Below are 17018 nucleotides of genomic sequence, written 5' to 3'. Positions count from 1 at the left end.
GCGTTATGGTGGTAGGTGCTTCTGGATTAGATGAGCCAGAGGGACAGCAACGGGGTTGGCCTAGGGACTGTCGTGGTGAGAGGCTAGCCATGATTCCAAGTTCTGGGCTCTAAGCTTGACTAACCACAATGTCAGGAATCTAGAAAAAGACCTGTCTCCCAGGGAAGGGCTCAGGTATGGGAAAGCAGAGTTAGGAATGTAATAAAGAGATAAGGAAGGAGTCAGATCATCTTTTGAGCTTTAGCAAGTGCAGACCTTCCTGCCTTGCCTAACTCCCTCGCAGCTACAGCAAGATAAAGACCAGAAACCAGTCCTAGAGAAGGGCATTACTGTCTCTGGAGAAAGAGTGTGGAGGTTTGAATTAGGTGTCTGCCCCCAACCCATGTGTTTGGAAAGCCAGTTGAGTTCAGCTCACTATGGCAGAGGTGATGTCCAGTCTCTGCTCTGTCTTGTCTTTCCCCTGTCATCCTGGAACTTTCCCTGGAGGCTGTAAGCCAAAATTAACAACTTTCCTTCCCTCAGCTGCTTCTGCTAGGGTGTTTTCTTCCAGCAGTGCGAAGGTAACTGGAACAAAGAGCCTTTCAAATCACCTTTCATTGTAATATTTGCATGTTCACACAAAGGGGAGGGAATGGCATTCAGACTCACGAGAGAAACTCACCGGTGGTGGAGACTGAGTTAAAATCCACGTTATTCAAGCCGGAAGGGAAAGTCACATAACCTAGATCTCACCAACTAACATTTGTAAAGCATTTTTGTTTGGTATAATCAGTATTATAGGCAAAATCTTCTTGTATGGAACCAACTCTGTTAAGAGATTCCCTAGCTCTGATTTCATTTTTCTTCCTTGGAAAATCTCTTCACATCTCTCTCATTTCTCTCTCCATTTCATATCTGCCTGACTGCAAGAGACTGCCCTTTATATTTCCAGCATATAATCATTTTGGCTTCCTTTAGAATCCAGGTCCGTGATAGCACTGGCATCCCATTCGGCTTACATACCACCCTGTGTGCTTAGTAAGCATGAGTAGATATAAGGATTTTGTCTTCCTTTATAAACTCACTCTTTGCTGAAAGCAGATGGGGGAGGGATGGTTTTGATCATGAGAATCCTGGGCTTTGCATTCAGGAAGTGCTTGCTACTTCTGTGATGTTTAGTCAAGTTTACACATCGTGGAAAATAAACATGTCCTTCCTCAGGAATGATTATAGGGATTAAAAGAAATAAGATTTTATTTGAGCCTCTCAGAGCCCACTAGAGAGCAAGTTACTACTAAATGGTGACTGGAAAATGACTGTGACCAACTATGACATTACCAGTGGCTTCTATGTGGTTCTTGTAAAACAAGATGGAGCAGATAGTGTTTGCGGGTTCATTCCGTCTATTGGCGTCTATACTGACGAATGGAGAGGCTAGCTGCGGAAGTGGGCGGCTCTGAATTCAGCCCTTCTGTTTGCCAGCAGTCTCCCTTCAAGATATTTTAAAGATTTTGCCACCTTTATTCTCTTCATGGAAACCTTAAGTCTTATTGCAGGGAAATGGTACAAGGACAGAGCGACTCTATGAAAAGGTGATAAATTCGAATTTGTGGATGTGTTTCTGTGACCAACCAGTTCTTAAACTACAGGGAAGGGATGCCATGGCTATCAGAGACCCTGACTCTTCAATGCATCAGTGCTTGGTAACTGCATAGCTCTGTTCTTCTTTTTCCTTTGAACGCACATCTAGATAACATTTCCCAGTTTTCCTTGCACTCACATGTAGCCAAATTGTTATCTTCTCTCCAAAGACCATAGAGAGAAATGTTGCATGTCACTTTCAGAAATGGCCTATTAAAAAACAAAAACAAAAACAAAAAAAAAACCTTTGGGTCATTCTCTGTGATTTCACCTCCACTGACTGGTTACTGATGATGACATTAAACAAAAATATGGTTGATTTCTCACTTCTAAGCTGACCAGACACAGGCTGTATCATCAGCTGGACAACTGGCCAGTACTCTATGTAAAGAAACCTCTTTCTATAGCCAACTAAAAGCCTGAGTGTGGTGGTTTGAATGGATGTCCCCCAACAGATCCAGTCTGAAAACTTCAGATCTCCATCAGCCTGGCTGGGGGAGGTGTCACTGTGGGTGGATCCTGGGGTCCACCTCTAAGGTGTGGCCGGTGGGAATCTGGAATTTCCAGCCAAAAATCTGCAAAGTGCTGCAGTTTTGCCTGGAGCTCCTGGACTGTGCCTGCTTGTGCTGGTGGCAATTGCTTTTCTTTCTGCCTGAATTTGTGGAAGGGGGCCAGCTTCTGCCATTATGGAACTCCCCTTGATCTGTGAGCTTCAGTAAGTCCATTCTTCCTCCCATAAACTATGAATGATCTAAAGGTTCATCCTGCAATGTGAGGCTGACTGCTATACCAAGTCTCTATTATTGGGACTAGCCTGTTCTGATTTAATATACACCTGTCCTGTCCTCTAAATTCTTGTGCCTAAACATCACATCTCAAGCATTTTATGAGTGTCAATTTTTCAATACTCTTTCTACCAGGAGCAAACAAGAAGAATTGTTTCTAGATCTTCTCAAGTCCAAAGAGTGGTATTTGATTCCATGGGCCTCGTTCTTCCTCTTGTGCATGTGTTTTAGGTTTGTGCGTCTATACATGCTGGTATGCATGTGGGAATACACGTGTGCATGCATATGCGGAGGCCAGACGTCAACATCGGGTGTCTTCTTAAGTTGCTCTCCGCCTTGTTCTTTGACACAGGGTCTCTCACCGAAGCTGGAGCTTGTTGGTGAAGCTAGCCTAGCGAGCCAGCAAGATGTAGGCACTCCTTAGCTTCACCTCCGTAGCACTGGGATTGTAAGTGCACACAGCTGTGTTTGCCATTTCCCATGGTAAATGGGATCCGAACTCAGTTTCTTGTGCTTGTTAAACAAGTACTTTACCCACTGAACCATCTCCCCAGCCTGTCTCTGTTTTAAAAAAGAAAAAAAAAAAAACACAAAATATGAGACTGAATGTGTACTATTCTACCCCTACTTGCTTTCTAGGTTATGATATCTCCTTGCCTTCCAGTGTAATTAACACTGATCCTTAGCACCCTTTTAAGATCTGACAACTTTATCTTCTTGAGTCATTTTCCTTTTCTTTCTAATTAAGCATTTGGGATCTAAGTGATGTGAGGAACATTTTCCTCTCTAATATTCTAACTTTTATTTTGTCAGCATATCTCTCATATCTCTTCAAGTTCTTTGTTTAATTTATTAATGTTCTTCCCCGTGCTTTGAAGATGTCATTAACATGCTGTTTACCCTTTCAGATTCTTTACTGAAGACAGGCCAATACCAGAGTTAAACTGCTTCCCCATTATCTGATTAGCCGGTCTGCACATCCCAACCTGACGCCTCCTGTGTTATATTCATCCCTTGTTTGCTGTGTTGAGATATTTAAGATCTACATATTCAGCTAATTTAAATTAATTTAGCCATAAGATTTCACAAGCAGCTATATCCAGCATTTTGCCATGTGTATTACCAAGATACAAGATCAAATAATCATCTAAAAATCTAGCCTTTGGCTACTATCATTTTTGTGATTTCAGCCCAAAAGTTTCTAGTTAGTCTAATCTGTTTTACTTTTTTTGTGAATGCAAGTGATTTTCTCATAGTTGGGTCATTTCCTCACAGAAGTCTGAGTAAGTTTTCTTCAATGTAGGGCTAAGAACAAACAAACAAATAAGAGGACATGTCGACATCTAGACATGTTGGCTCTCAAGGTCAAAATGTTGTTTGATTTGAGAGTCATTTTCTTTTCCTTTTCACATGTGTATGTATGTTTAGTGTGTCTGTGTGTTGTATGTGGTAGTGGTGGTGGTAGTGTGTGTGTGTGTGTGTGTGTGTGTGTGTGTGTGTGTGTATGAGCATATGTGTGCATGAGTGTGGAGGCCAGAGGTCAACACTGGGTAACTTTCTCAGTTGTTCTCCACTGGTTCTTAGAGAATTTGGTCTCTCGCTGAACCAGAGATAATTAATTTGACTAGTCTGTCTAGTCAATGAGGCTCAGTAGTCTAAGTCCAATATCAATCTATTAATCAATAAGTTTTTTTTTTTTTTTGCTGTTGTTTTGTTGAATGAGCCTTGTTCTGTAGGGAATATAGCCATATAAAAGAGACTGTTGTGGTATGGCTCTCTTGGTTACAATTCACAGAAGTGCAATTAAGATGGTTAAAACACCAGAAGGGAATTTATTACAAGACTCTAGGTTAGCTCAGAGAATTGAAGGCAGCAGTGGATATCAAAATAAAATGAAAACTTAAAACTTGATACCTTGAAGCCATCTTTCTCTTTGCCTGTCATCTTTAGATATCACTTTATTATCCTTGCCTTATTTTTATTATTTTTTTAACTTTCTCATTTATTTATTTGAGAGAGAGAGAGAAAAGAAAGAAAAAGAAGCAGATAGAGAATGGACAAGTCAGGACCTCCAGCCACTGCAAATGAACCCCAGATGCATGCGCCCCTTGTGCATCTAGCTTATGTGGGTCCTAGGGAGTTGAACCTGGGTCTGTTGGCTTTGCAAGCAGATTCCTTAACCACTAAGTGATGTCTCCAGCCCTCTCCTTGCTTTCTTGATTTTGGAAAAGGATCATGTAGCTGTAGACATTTATAATATGGTGGAGGGTTGTAAGATCCCAAGATCTCCAGATATAGTAAGTGATCTAGAGGCTAGGGAAGACAATGGCTTTGTCCCATTTTCAACATTAAGATCCAGGAACCAAGAAAGCTGTCAGCTGATAGATTACAGACCCACAAAGAGCTGATGGTTCAGTGCAACCAAAAGCAGGAAACAAAGCCAAAATTTAAATACAAAGATAGGAAGAAACCTCCTCCTCAAAGGAAAATCAGTTATGGTGCTCGTTACTTTGATTCTTTTGAAATATTTTTATCTATTTATTTGCAAGCAGAGGAAGACCAAGAACATAGGCATGTCAGGACCTCTAGTCACTGCAAATGAATTCTAGATGCGTGCACCACTTTGTGCATCTGGCTTTACATGGGTACTGGAGAATTGAACCCAAGCTGTTACGCTTTGCAAGCAAGCACCTTAACCTTTGAGAAATCTCTCCAGTCCCAGAATGTTGATTCTTTATTTGTGCTCCAAAGTTGGGAGAGAACTATGCTTTAATCATTCTTTCAACAAAAACAGTAATCTAATCCCAAAACAACCTCACAGAAACATCCATTGAACATGTTTAATAAGAAAGGTTCCTTGGTATAATAGTCAGCACTGTGGCCTCTGAAAATGTTTAAATGGGGGCTGGAGATAGCTCATTCAGGAAGGTGTTTGCCTTGCAAGCATGAAGAGATGGGCTTGATTTTCAGAACGCACATAACAAAAGCTGATGTGGTGGCACACAGAGGTAATTCTGGCACTGTGGAGGTGGAGGCAATCAGATCCCTGGGGTTTGTTGGCCAGCCAATTAGCCTAAATGATGAGCTCCCAACCAATGAAAGGCCCTTTCTTAATAAAGGTCGACAGTGTCCCAAGAAGGACACCTATGGCTGTCCTCTGGTCTCCACCTGCAAGTGCACACAAATGCATGCTTGCCTGCACCACGTGAACATGGCAGCACAGAGATGCATGTTCTGTGGTCAGAGCAAATTAATACATAGAGTTAACAACCATGGCACATGTCTGCCTTCAACTAGACAGACCCATCATAATGACTTAGAAACCAGTGAAATGAAAAATCTTTCCTTTCTTTCCTGTTCTCATTTGGAAAATCTGAGATGTAAACATTTTTTTTTTAAAAATCACCATGACTATAAGTATACAGGAACATAATTGATTCAAGTTTGGTAACCCCTTTCTTTCTGTGATGGGAATAGTGGGGTGATTATTTTAGCACACAATCTTAATTTCCCATAGGAACATAAAACTAAAATTTGCAAGAGACTCGTCCTTCAATACATGAGGATGGAGCAGTAGTGTGAAACCCAAATAATAGCCGCTACACAGACCATGCTTTCAAAGGGCTTGCCAGCTATTTAGAGGAGCATAGCCTACACAGTGATTCATGAGCAGCTTGTAATGATGCACCCCACACTGACATATCCAAAAACTGCACAGTGGTGCATTGAACAGGAAAGTCCAGAAGGCTGGTTATAATCACGGAATGCTTCCTAACAGAGATGTAACTCAAATGAGGCCTTGAAAGGTTTAGGTATAGGCAGGAAGATGAGCGGAGGCCTTTGAGATGAGACCAGTGAGGTCCCAGTGGCTGTGACATGCTATTGAGAGACTTTGCATAGCGGAAAGAAGAGAGGTAGTATCACGCAGTCACCGTGGGGGAGGGCGTTGAGGAACCACATGTAGAAACATATCCCCAGAATGTCAGTTCATTAACCAGCTCCATACATCCTGGTTCTATGTAAGGAGAATGCTCTGTAGCTCTTTTGTTAGCTGAAACTTATATGTGCTTTAAAATATTCACGTTACCTTTGCCCTGGGTGACTATGTGCTTGGTCACTCAAGTTGGGATACTTCTACTTGCATTGAGGAAGAGCTCAGTGTTCTCAATTACCCTGTGAACCAATATTCCTTCAGTGTCAGTAAAACTCTTTGATGTCATGATCACTGTCACCTCCCACCAGCTCTTCTCCCTGGCACATGGTCACGGGAGACTTCTAAATAATTCTCATAATCTTCCTTTCCATCCAAGTTTAACACTACCATGATTGCACTGCAGCATTTGTGCAAAAGCTCTTGACATACACCACTTATTTTGGTCCTCAAGTGTTTTATCACTCCTACTCATGGTAAGTCACCCTCATGGTCCTGGTTTGTTAAGCTCTTAGAGGCCTAAGTCTTGGAACTCTTTGTTAGACATCTAGCCCCTTCCTGGCCTCTAGCTGTAATGTCTCAAGTCCTACCAGTAGATTTACTCTAACCGCATCAGATTTACCTCCCTGGGTCTAGTTTCTTGGATGTCCTGTCACTTCTGTCCTAAGTGCGTCCTTGACCTTCATCCTTGATTACAACTCTCACCTGTCCCCTGAGAGCTGACTCCATCTCTGTTCATCTTGAACTACGCAGTTCCTGCCTTTTGCTTCTCTGGGGCATCTTTTGAGGCTCACTTAGAAACACCATCAAAATCTTCTTCCATGGGTTTAATATAATTCCCTTGTTATTTATTAACAATGATGCAGATTATTTGCCATTCTTGATTTCTCATTCTATCCTAAATTCTGGTTTTTTTTTTTGTTTGTTTGTTTAAGCATGCACACATGCACGTGTGTGTACAGTGTGTATGGTGGTGGTGGGGCTGTGTATACAGGGAGTACACAAGTGTGCAGCTGCATATACCTTGTGTGCATGGGAGTGGAGGCCAGAATAACTCCAGGCACCCTCTTTGATTGTTCATCTGCATTGTTTCCTTGAGACAGTCGCTTACTGAACCTGGAACTGCCATTCTACTGGCCACAGTAGCTGACTGGTGACCTTTTCTCTCTCCACACTCCACATGACTGGTGTCACAGGTGTATGTGACCGTCCTGAGCATTTTTATTGTATCTGGGTTCCAGGGATTAAGCTCGGGCCTTCTCAGTCCCTCATGCTTGCACAGCAAAGCTCTTACTGAGCCACCTTTCCAGCTGTCTTTCTCTCTCTCTCTTTCTGAAATTCTATGACAGCTTTCCTTATTGTCACACCCAACAGACAGTCTCCAAATATATATCTTTGTGCCATCATACTCTCTTGGGTCTTCTTTATTTATTTCTTTATTTGTTAAAGAGACAGAGAGAAAGGGAGAGAGAGAGAGAGAGAGAGAGAGAATGGGCACACTGGGGCTTCCAGTCACTGCAAATGAACTTCAGATGCATGCATCACCTTGTGCATCTGGCTTAAATGGATCCAGGGAAATCAAACCTGGGTCCTCGGGCCTTGCAGGCAAATGCCTTAGCTGCTAAGCTATGTCTTCTGCCCTCCCTTGGGTCTTCTTGATTCTTCCTATTCATTTTATGTCTAGCTTAAGAATTCCATTTTATTTATTTATTTATTTATTTGTTTATTTATTTGTTTGAGGTAGGGTCTCTCTCTTGCTCAGGCTGACCCAGAATTCACCAAGTAGTCTCAGGGAGGCCTCAAATTCTGGGCAATCCTCCTGCCTCTGCCTCCCGAGTGCTGTGATTAAAGGCATATGCCACCATGCCCGTCTTCCATTCTTATTTTTATTTATTTATTTATTTATTTGGTTTCTCAAGGCAAGGTCTCACTCTAGTCCAGGCTGACCTGGAATTAACTATGTAGTCTCAGGGTGGCCTCGAACTCATAGTGATCCTCCTACCTCTGCCTCCCAAGTGCTGGGATTAAAGGCGTGTGCCACCATTCCCGGCCCATTCTTATTTTTGATGTTCACCCAGGACTCAACTCTTCCAGCTTTTGCTGTGTGACTCCCATCTTCCAGCTTCTACTTACAGGCAGGAAGCTGATTCTAAATCTCAGTCTCTACTTTCAGTTTAGAACTCTGCTTTGATTTCCAAATCCAGGTCTCATTTCTCCAACATATTTTGTGTGGAGCTTTCCTTAGTGCTGCAGCATCAGTGAGTAGAAGATCAATCGGTTAGCTTCCGAAACCTGCTCCTCCAGTAATATCCCTCGAAGCTTCAAGGATCTAACCCATCCAGCCACTCAATTCCACCCAGAGTCATGCCGTGATTCCACCCCGGCCCCATTTTCACTAATGGGCAGACTTGCCCAACAAGTATTATTAATTGAAAATGATTTGACTACAGGTCTGATCTCCTCCTGTTGCTTCTCCACTTTGGGCCTTTAGTGCCTTTCCCTGGACAGCCATAACAGCCTTCTGAATGGCTCCTCAGTTTTCATTTTAGACATCAACTTACCATTTGCGTAGCAAGTGAATTCACATGTTATCACCTCATCTCCCTTTCTGTTAATATCCACCAGTGATGTTCTATCATAGCCTTGATATGGTGTAATTTTATGCACCTTAGCAGTAGACACATAATCACCCCTGTCTAATTGCTTTAACAGAGCACACAGTTTATTTACCTCCCCACCTTCATCTTTTATGACCTCAGCAGATATAATTGAATGCCTAGAATTCTGTTTCTTAGATGTGAACTTCTCCTGCCATAAATGTATTCCTTTGAAAACAAAAACGAAAAAGAAAACAATTTTCACTTTGTGAAGGAGGTCCCTTCTAATCATCTGATTAAGTTGGGTGCCTGTATCAGTTAGATTAGTGCAGAAAATAGAGGCCAAACAGGATTCAATATGAGAAATATAATGACTATTGTGTGACTACCAGTTTTGTACTAGTGAGGAATCTCAAGGTTAGGTGGTAGAAACTAATTAACTGCAAAATCCATGGCTTAGCATACCGAATCATTACCATTCTTTCTCTCACTGTGATGTCAAGGTGGGATCTGTAGCTCGACATTTGCTCTGCTTTGAAATCACTCAGAGACCCCGGCTGATAGATATTGACCTGATTGAAACGTACACATCTTTTCAGTTGTGGCTCAAGCAGAGAAATTCTTGGAAACCTCACTTGGCAAATACTGGAAGTACTGTTGTACATGACAGCTCACTCCATTGGCCAAGTCTTGCCACATGGACAAGCTCAGCTTTGTGTTCTATGGGCTCGGAAAAAGATGGGTTGGACCTAGGGATTTACCAGTGTGCAGGTACAAAGATTAAAGCTCCGAGGGGCCACAGTAATTTCCCCACAGTTACAACGTTAATGGCTGGCAGAACTGGAGTTCCAGTTGTGTTACTGTTCAAAGTGTCTGCTGCCCCTCTACCTGGCTTTTCCCTATTAGTGGCTCCCTGAGGAGAAGTACGCTTTCAGCCCTCTGACATGAGGCTTGCCTGAGCCAAGGGAGGCCAGGGAAATTAGCACATACTGCTCCCAAACAGAGAATTTAGGAAGCCTTATATGATCGTCTCAATGGATTTTCCTATATGTTTCCCATGTGGCAGTTCCCCAAAGAGAAGAAATCTGTACCTTCAACTTAGAGTGAAAAGTGCTTGGAACATTAGTCAACCTCTGACCACTATATAACATAGGGACAACATGAGGGATACATGCGGGCTGTTTCAAGACCATCATGCTTCAGGGTTGTTCGATTAGTTTAAAACAGCACAATGTAATGGAATGAAATACTGAAGCACTCACAAATCCAGTGAATATGGAGCATCTTGGATTGGACTTAGAAGGGACTGGAATTTAGGTGACTACAGAAGAATAAAAGGACTTCTGAAGCCCATGGCCTTTATATTACAATGATTTATATCTAGCTCCTTTAGGAAGATGTGTTTCTCTCATTAACATTCAAATTTGTAAAGAGAGGAATGGAGAGAGGGAGGGAGAAAGAGAGAGAGGGAGAGAGAGAGAATTTGCTGCTGCTTCTGGTCCAGAAAGTTTAATGTTTGTCTACCTTATACCACAGAGTGTGGGGGCTGCTGGAAGACTGACCAAAACAGTTGACAATCCCATAAGGACCACCAGGAATGGGGAAGTGATAATTCCCCAAAGCAAAATGAGGTGCGGGTATCCAAAATGGAGGGCAGACATGGCTTCCCTAGTAGCAATGCATTGCAATCAGGGATGTGTTCCATCTTTCCTCCCCTTCATAACTACTTGAAGCCATCCTCCCCCTTTCTGCTTTCTAAACCAAGTATCTTTAATAACCATCTAGAAATGTTTTTATTTAGCAATGCTCAGCTTCCTGCCCTCTCTGCTCAAATCAATAGGAAGAAATAAAGATAATCTACATTAATTTGGTTGCAGTTGTTTTAACATCCCCTGAAACCTTGAAGTTCAGCAGTATTGGGCCAGCTTGAAGAAAACCTTTCTGACAGGAAAGCGAGTTTCAAAAAAATGTTCCCCAGTTTGCTAGGCTTATAAGCCTAGGGCAAGTTTAATTAAACTCAATGGAGCATTTTAAAGTGAAGAAAAAATTAGGACAGCAAGAAAAACGTGTTGATTGTTTCCTAATTATGCTGTGGACGTTGTCTCTAATGCATCCCTCCTCCTTTTTCTCCCTAAATAAAACAAGTGGCACGTTAAGTCTGCTCACAGATGACTCCACCTCAACCAACCACCCCCTTGTACCCAGGCACAGTGTGTCTTTTCCAGTGCTGGGCTTGCTTTTCAAAGACTATCCCAGTTTTAGGATAGCATAGAGATATTTAAGAAAACAACAAGAAATTGTGAAAATACAAGAAACATATTAGACAGTAGTCAGTTTGTAACTTTTCCCATTGAGGTTCCCTTTGATAAGATTCCCTTCTCCAACATGAACTCCATACTATAATAGATGTGATCTAGTGAATGATTTAACTTTTAAACACACAGTTAATTTACTGTCCTATTTTTATTCTTCAGAACTAGGCATTAATACAAAATAGTCTTCTTAGCAGAATAAAATCAAGCCATAGCTGATATAATCCCACTCAAAAAGCAAAGAAATAGACCAGAATTTGGGCTGGAGGGATTGCTTAGTGATTAAAAAGGTACTTGGTTGCAAAGCCAAAAAGAGTCAGGTTTGATCCCCCTGGACCCATGCAAGCCAGATGCGCAAGGTGGTGCATGTATCTGGAGTTCTTTTGCAGTGGCTGGCAGCCTTGGCACACCCATTCTCTCTCTCTCTTCCTCTTTCTCTCTGTCAAATAAATAAATAAATACAAACATTTTAAAAAAGAAATAGACCAGAGTTTATATAATCCACTCATTTCACTGACAATAACCTTCCAAGTTCTAGGCACCATCTATGTAGGTTTTATATGATTAAGTAAATGATGTACCTTGGGAGTTGAGAAATCAACTCATGGGTTTGGGGATTCTAGAGCCCCTGGTTGGGAACTGGAGCACTTGATGGATTAATCCATCAAAGGATTAATTCATTGATTATAAAATCAATTTTATAATTTTATAACTTGATGCCATTGTGCAGATACATGGAAACTAGGAAGTGAGGTCACTGGAGGCATGTCCTGGTGTCTACAGTTCCCGGTCCTTCTCCCTATTTTCTGACTTCATTAAGTTGAGGAGCCAAGTTCTCATGGACTAAAACAAAAAACCAAAGTAAATATTCCTCCTTAAGTTAATTTACTCAGCTATTGCGTCAAGACAATGAAAAATTACTAGCATAGCTGCCAGAAAATAATATCAGATCATGCACAACAGCTCTATTGGTGAAACTAACACACAAACCCTGTCGGGACTTCAGCATCCTTTCCCGTCAAATGTGTACATTTTACTAAAAGATGTCTATAATTTATTTTCAACTATAAAGTTTTGAACTACTGCAATTCTGAAGTCATTTGACAAAGTAACATGCACATTGAGATGTAAAGTTATTAGTCTATTCAACATCAACCATATCTAATGATTCAGATGAATAATAATCTCTGACAGAGAAAATGAAAATTCTTTAGCCTGGTATTTGAGACCTTGATAATTTTTGTTTCCTTTTCTTCTCATTCTTATCTTGTTCTACAAATTATTCTGGTCCACTTACTAATGGACATTCAATTACACCTAAACACAGTTTTAAAACTATACTTTTTCTTTCTTTGGGTAAGAATTCATCTTCCGGTTCCTGTAACTCTACCTCTATCTTTCAATATCTCATCCACATTTCACAGGACAGTCAAAAGCTACCCTCCTCTTTTGACCTCCCCAGATTAGATTTGACCTCTGAGCAGAGTACATTTCCCTCTTCTACCATCTTTCCCTTTTCCCTCTCATGTCAAATGTGGCTTGTGGTGCCTTAAGGTTCATGTTTTGTCAACCTCAATATTATGGCTTCTGGTATAAAAATAAAACAGAAAACCTCATTGGGGAGACTGTCCTCTTGGTTCTAGGTGTTATGTAATATCTATTCCTTTACTTCCTAAATGTCAGTAACACAACCCAATAGGCTTCAATGCTGAAGTTTTCTCTGAACTTTTCCAAATGTCCTGTGGATTTTAAATTGTATCCTGATAAGAACCATATATTTGTATATCAATCCTAGCTTCTCTTCTCCACAGGACTTAGGACACTATCTGTTAGCATAAATGTTTGTGGAAGAAATGAATTAATAAATCACTGTTGAATAATTATTTGTATAATGAATGAATTTCTGTTAAATCATTACAATACAACTATCTACCATATTAAGCCCTGGGTTAAAAAAAGAGGCAAACATTGGTGGTGGTGGGCTGGAAGGACTGCACGCAAGACTGGTATTTACCTAAAGTTGGTCTGCAGCTTGCTCTTTGCCTGAACTTCACAATAAAGAATAAGCAGCTTGAACTTTTCTCATAGGTTTCAACTAACATTCGCCTCTTATAGTTGTTCAAATAGTAGAAGAAATTTGGTCAGTCTTCTAAGAGATAGCAGTGCCATTTTTATGGCACTGGCCCAGGGCTAATGATAAGAATGATGAAGAGGAGGGTCACAGGGGGAAAGATGGGCATTTGGGAATCAGAGATTCACCAGGAAGCCCACATCTGGAATGCTAATACTTGCTAAAAAAGAGATTTGTCCCTTGGCAGTTCATATGCCTTTACAATATAGCAGTATCATAAAAGGAGGGCTTGTTTGAGGTTACATGGACTTTTTGGCCCTAATATAGCATTTTAGAGAACTAGAGAGGATAAGGGCTTGGACAAGAAAGCAGTTGAACAATGTGAGCAGTTGAGAACCAGTGAAGATCTTCCATTATGGAGACCAGTGGGGACCTATGTTTCCAGGAAAGCAAGGTTCTTCTTCAGAAATGCAAGCACATTTAAAGCACATGTCAGCAACCAGGACCAAGAATGGAACAAGGGTGTGTAGCAGAATCCAACAGGTTGCATATCTGTGTCTCTCATGGGATCACATTACAAATAATCCAAGCTTGTTGAGTCAGTTGCTGTTTGGATGATTGTTCTCTGTGTTATTAGCAAGGATAATTTAGATCTGATTTAGTATTCTTTGCAGCAAGACTGATATTTACTCCAAACCCACTGTCTCATTTCTTTTCAGCTCCACCTTACTTCTTCCTCTGCTTCTCTCTACAAAGTATTCCATGGACCTGTATTCAATAGCCACGAATACAATAATAGTAAGATCATATTCGTTGCCAAAACAACAAGTAAAAAGTTGAAGTTACTATGTGAACAGCATCACATCAAACCTTACATGAATCAACTTATGGTAGGGCTAGAAACCATTATGAACATTTTGAGAAAAAGGACATGAAGTGCTTAGTTTAATCAATGTCTAATCACACATCTGATAATTGAGTAGATCTAGGAGTTGGATCCATGTCAGACTGGCTCTAGAAATTATACTTAGAACCAGGAAATGATACTTTCTTTGGTTGTTTCTGAGTTTCTGACACAGCATTGTTGATAGGCAATTATTCCTGGGGAGGTTAGGTAGACACCAGTCACTTCACACAAGCAGCCCCTAACATTTCCCTCAAGCTGTCCTATTCTGCTAAGGCCAGTCAGGATGTTGCTTCAGCAATAGATGTTTCATGCTTGCTTCTGGATTGGCTCATTGTGAGATTTGGCATTCACCTGTTAAATCTTTGAAATTTTGAAAGGCAAGTGTGCTTGTAGATACGTTGCCATCTTTGCCTTGTCCTTTTGTTTCGGTTTCAGTTGTCATTGTTAATTTTCCAACAGAGAAAGAAAGAAGTGCACTGGCTGCTTTCAGGCTGCCTGACTTTGGAGAAGAAAAGGAGAGGCCCTGTAAGAATTGGAGTCCTGAGTAGACAGGTGGGGACTGCAGCACTCATAAACTATGCTTGTCTCAAGTCTGACCTTCCTCCCAATCGTGGAGTCAACATCCGTGATGCCCTTCTTTGGTTCCTACTTTGAATCTAGCCCAGGTCAATAGCCAGTAAAAGGAAATTGTGCTGAATTATCACAATTTTTATTTGTGCTGACTTATTGGAAATCAGGCAAGACAGATGAGCTGCAGCATCTACACACTTGATTACCCCCTTCCCCAATTTTTTTTTTTTTTCTCGAGGCTTCATTTTGGATCTCTTTGCTACAGCGTTTTAGCTCTAACGTTGGGCACTGAATCATGCTCCAATGTCCCATCAAGCATCCCGGTAATGTGATAAATCCATCCAAAGTCTCACAGTGCCATCCTGCACGTGACAAATGCAATAACACGTCAGGCTCAGAATGATACCCGTAGTAGGCAGATACTCCCTCTGCTGACAGCAGGTGTTTCTGCTTTCTCTGAAAATAATTCACTGAATAGATAATTGGTGAATCCCCAGTGGGAGCAAAACTTGATTCTGTCTGAGCATAGGTTACTGGCTGTACCACTATAAAATAATTGATTTTGTGATGTATTAAGTGGGGACATACTCAAGATTACTGAACTTTTCACTTAGGGCCCCGGGCTGAAGTTGAACTAGGTTCCCAAAGGTGAGGAACCCATGCATAACAGGGGCAGGGCTTCACACTCCAACAGCCAATTTAACTTTCATTTTCTTTATTAATCTAATATGCTCTACCTTTCACCAGGACGTGATGTGCAGGGAGCTTCATTAAAATGGTTGAGTTGTTATTGGAGATAATCACTGAAGGAATGTGTCATAAAAGTCAGAAAAATCTGAATCTTTTTTTTTTAATGCTGTTGTTTTAGGGAAGAGGTTTCAGATATGATAGTGAAGTCGCTTTCGCTATAGGGCAAATTTAATTGCATTTTTAGAAACTTCTTTTAATCCTATAATAACAAAAAATTAAATCAGTGCTGACATTTTTTTTTTGTTGCCAGAAGAAGGTAGTAAAAGGGTAAAGAAATAATTGTTAGTTCTGAGAATATAATTAGCAACTTTAATGCTTTAATCTAAAAAATGCATATTTTGAGCCTGGGTGAATGATTAAAGAAAAGATACTGAAAGTCTTTGAAATTTCTATGTTTGTTTTTAATTGTGAGTTATGATCACTATAATTAGCTCATTTAGTGCATTTATAATGTAAACAAATATGAATTTCTACAAGTTCAGGGATATTTCAGGGCAAATAAGAGTGACATTCTGACCTCTAGCTTTCTGTGCGAAGCCTTGCTCCTAATGTCTGTCAGGAGCTTGTTCTTTGATACGGAGGGAGAGAGGAAGGGTAAGGAAAGCAGAATCAAACACTATGCCTTTGGGAGGCTGCTGAACATGGCCAGGGTGTGTTTGGAGATTGGTTCCAAACATAAAGATCTTGGGAAGGGTGAGTGGCCGGGACTCCCCTTGTCCAGACTGGGAGGTCTGAATGTGCCTGTCACCCGTCCAGGCAGGGTCTGATTGGAACCACTGGGTAAAGAACCAGACCGTGGAGGCATGAAATTCTAGTGTGGAGGCTCTGTGAGTGCACAGCCACGCAATGAGCCTGTTCTGTCTCCACCAGCCATCGCACCTCATTACTATACACTAGAAAAAGGGAAAAGAGTGGAAACCCAGAGGAATCTGGGGAATGAAATTTGGTGGTTGTATTGGGGGGGGTGTTATTTCTCTCAGAGGTGCACATTAAAATTCTCTCTTTCATTCATTAATGTGAGTACAAGATTCCTGAGAAAATAGCTGGTGGGACCTCCCTTAATGAATAGTGGGGCTTTGCTATGCTCTTGAGGCTTAAAATTGGGTTTCGTCCCACCAGGGACTTTCTTCTGCTGCTGCTTCTCTCTTCCTTACCATTTCATGTTTGGTTATATGTCTCGGACTCAGCTAGGCTGTGACCTGCTACATTCAGTTCTAATCGCTCATATGATTAGTTTGGGCCACCCACAAGTAAGCAGGAGGGGGCTTTTGTTGGAGGCTCCCAAAAGTTCAGGGATTTTTTTTCCCCCAACATTATTTGAGAGTTCTTACTCTGTCAATCTCATGCCATCAACCTTGCACTCAGAAACGTCCTCACGCTGCTTGGTTTTGAGCGGGGTAGGCATGAATATGGAAATCACTTCTCTCACTTGCAGAGTTTTTACTTAAGTCTGAAATGGAATTAACCTTCCTGTT

This window comes from Jaculus jaculus, chromosome 19 (assembly GCF_020740685.1).
Source record: "Jaculus jaculus isolate mJacJac1 chromosome 19, mJacJac1.mat.Y.cur, whole genome shotgun sequence".
Taxonomy (NCBI): Eukaryota; Metazoa; Chordata; class Mammalia; order Rodentia; family Dipodidae; genus Jaculus; species Jaculus jaculus.
The sequence above is the reverse complement of the archived record's forward strand: the minus strand, read 5'-3'. Positions refer to the sequence as shown.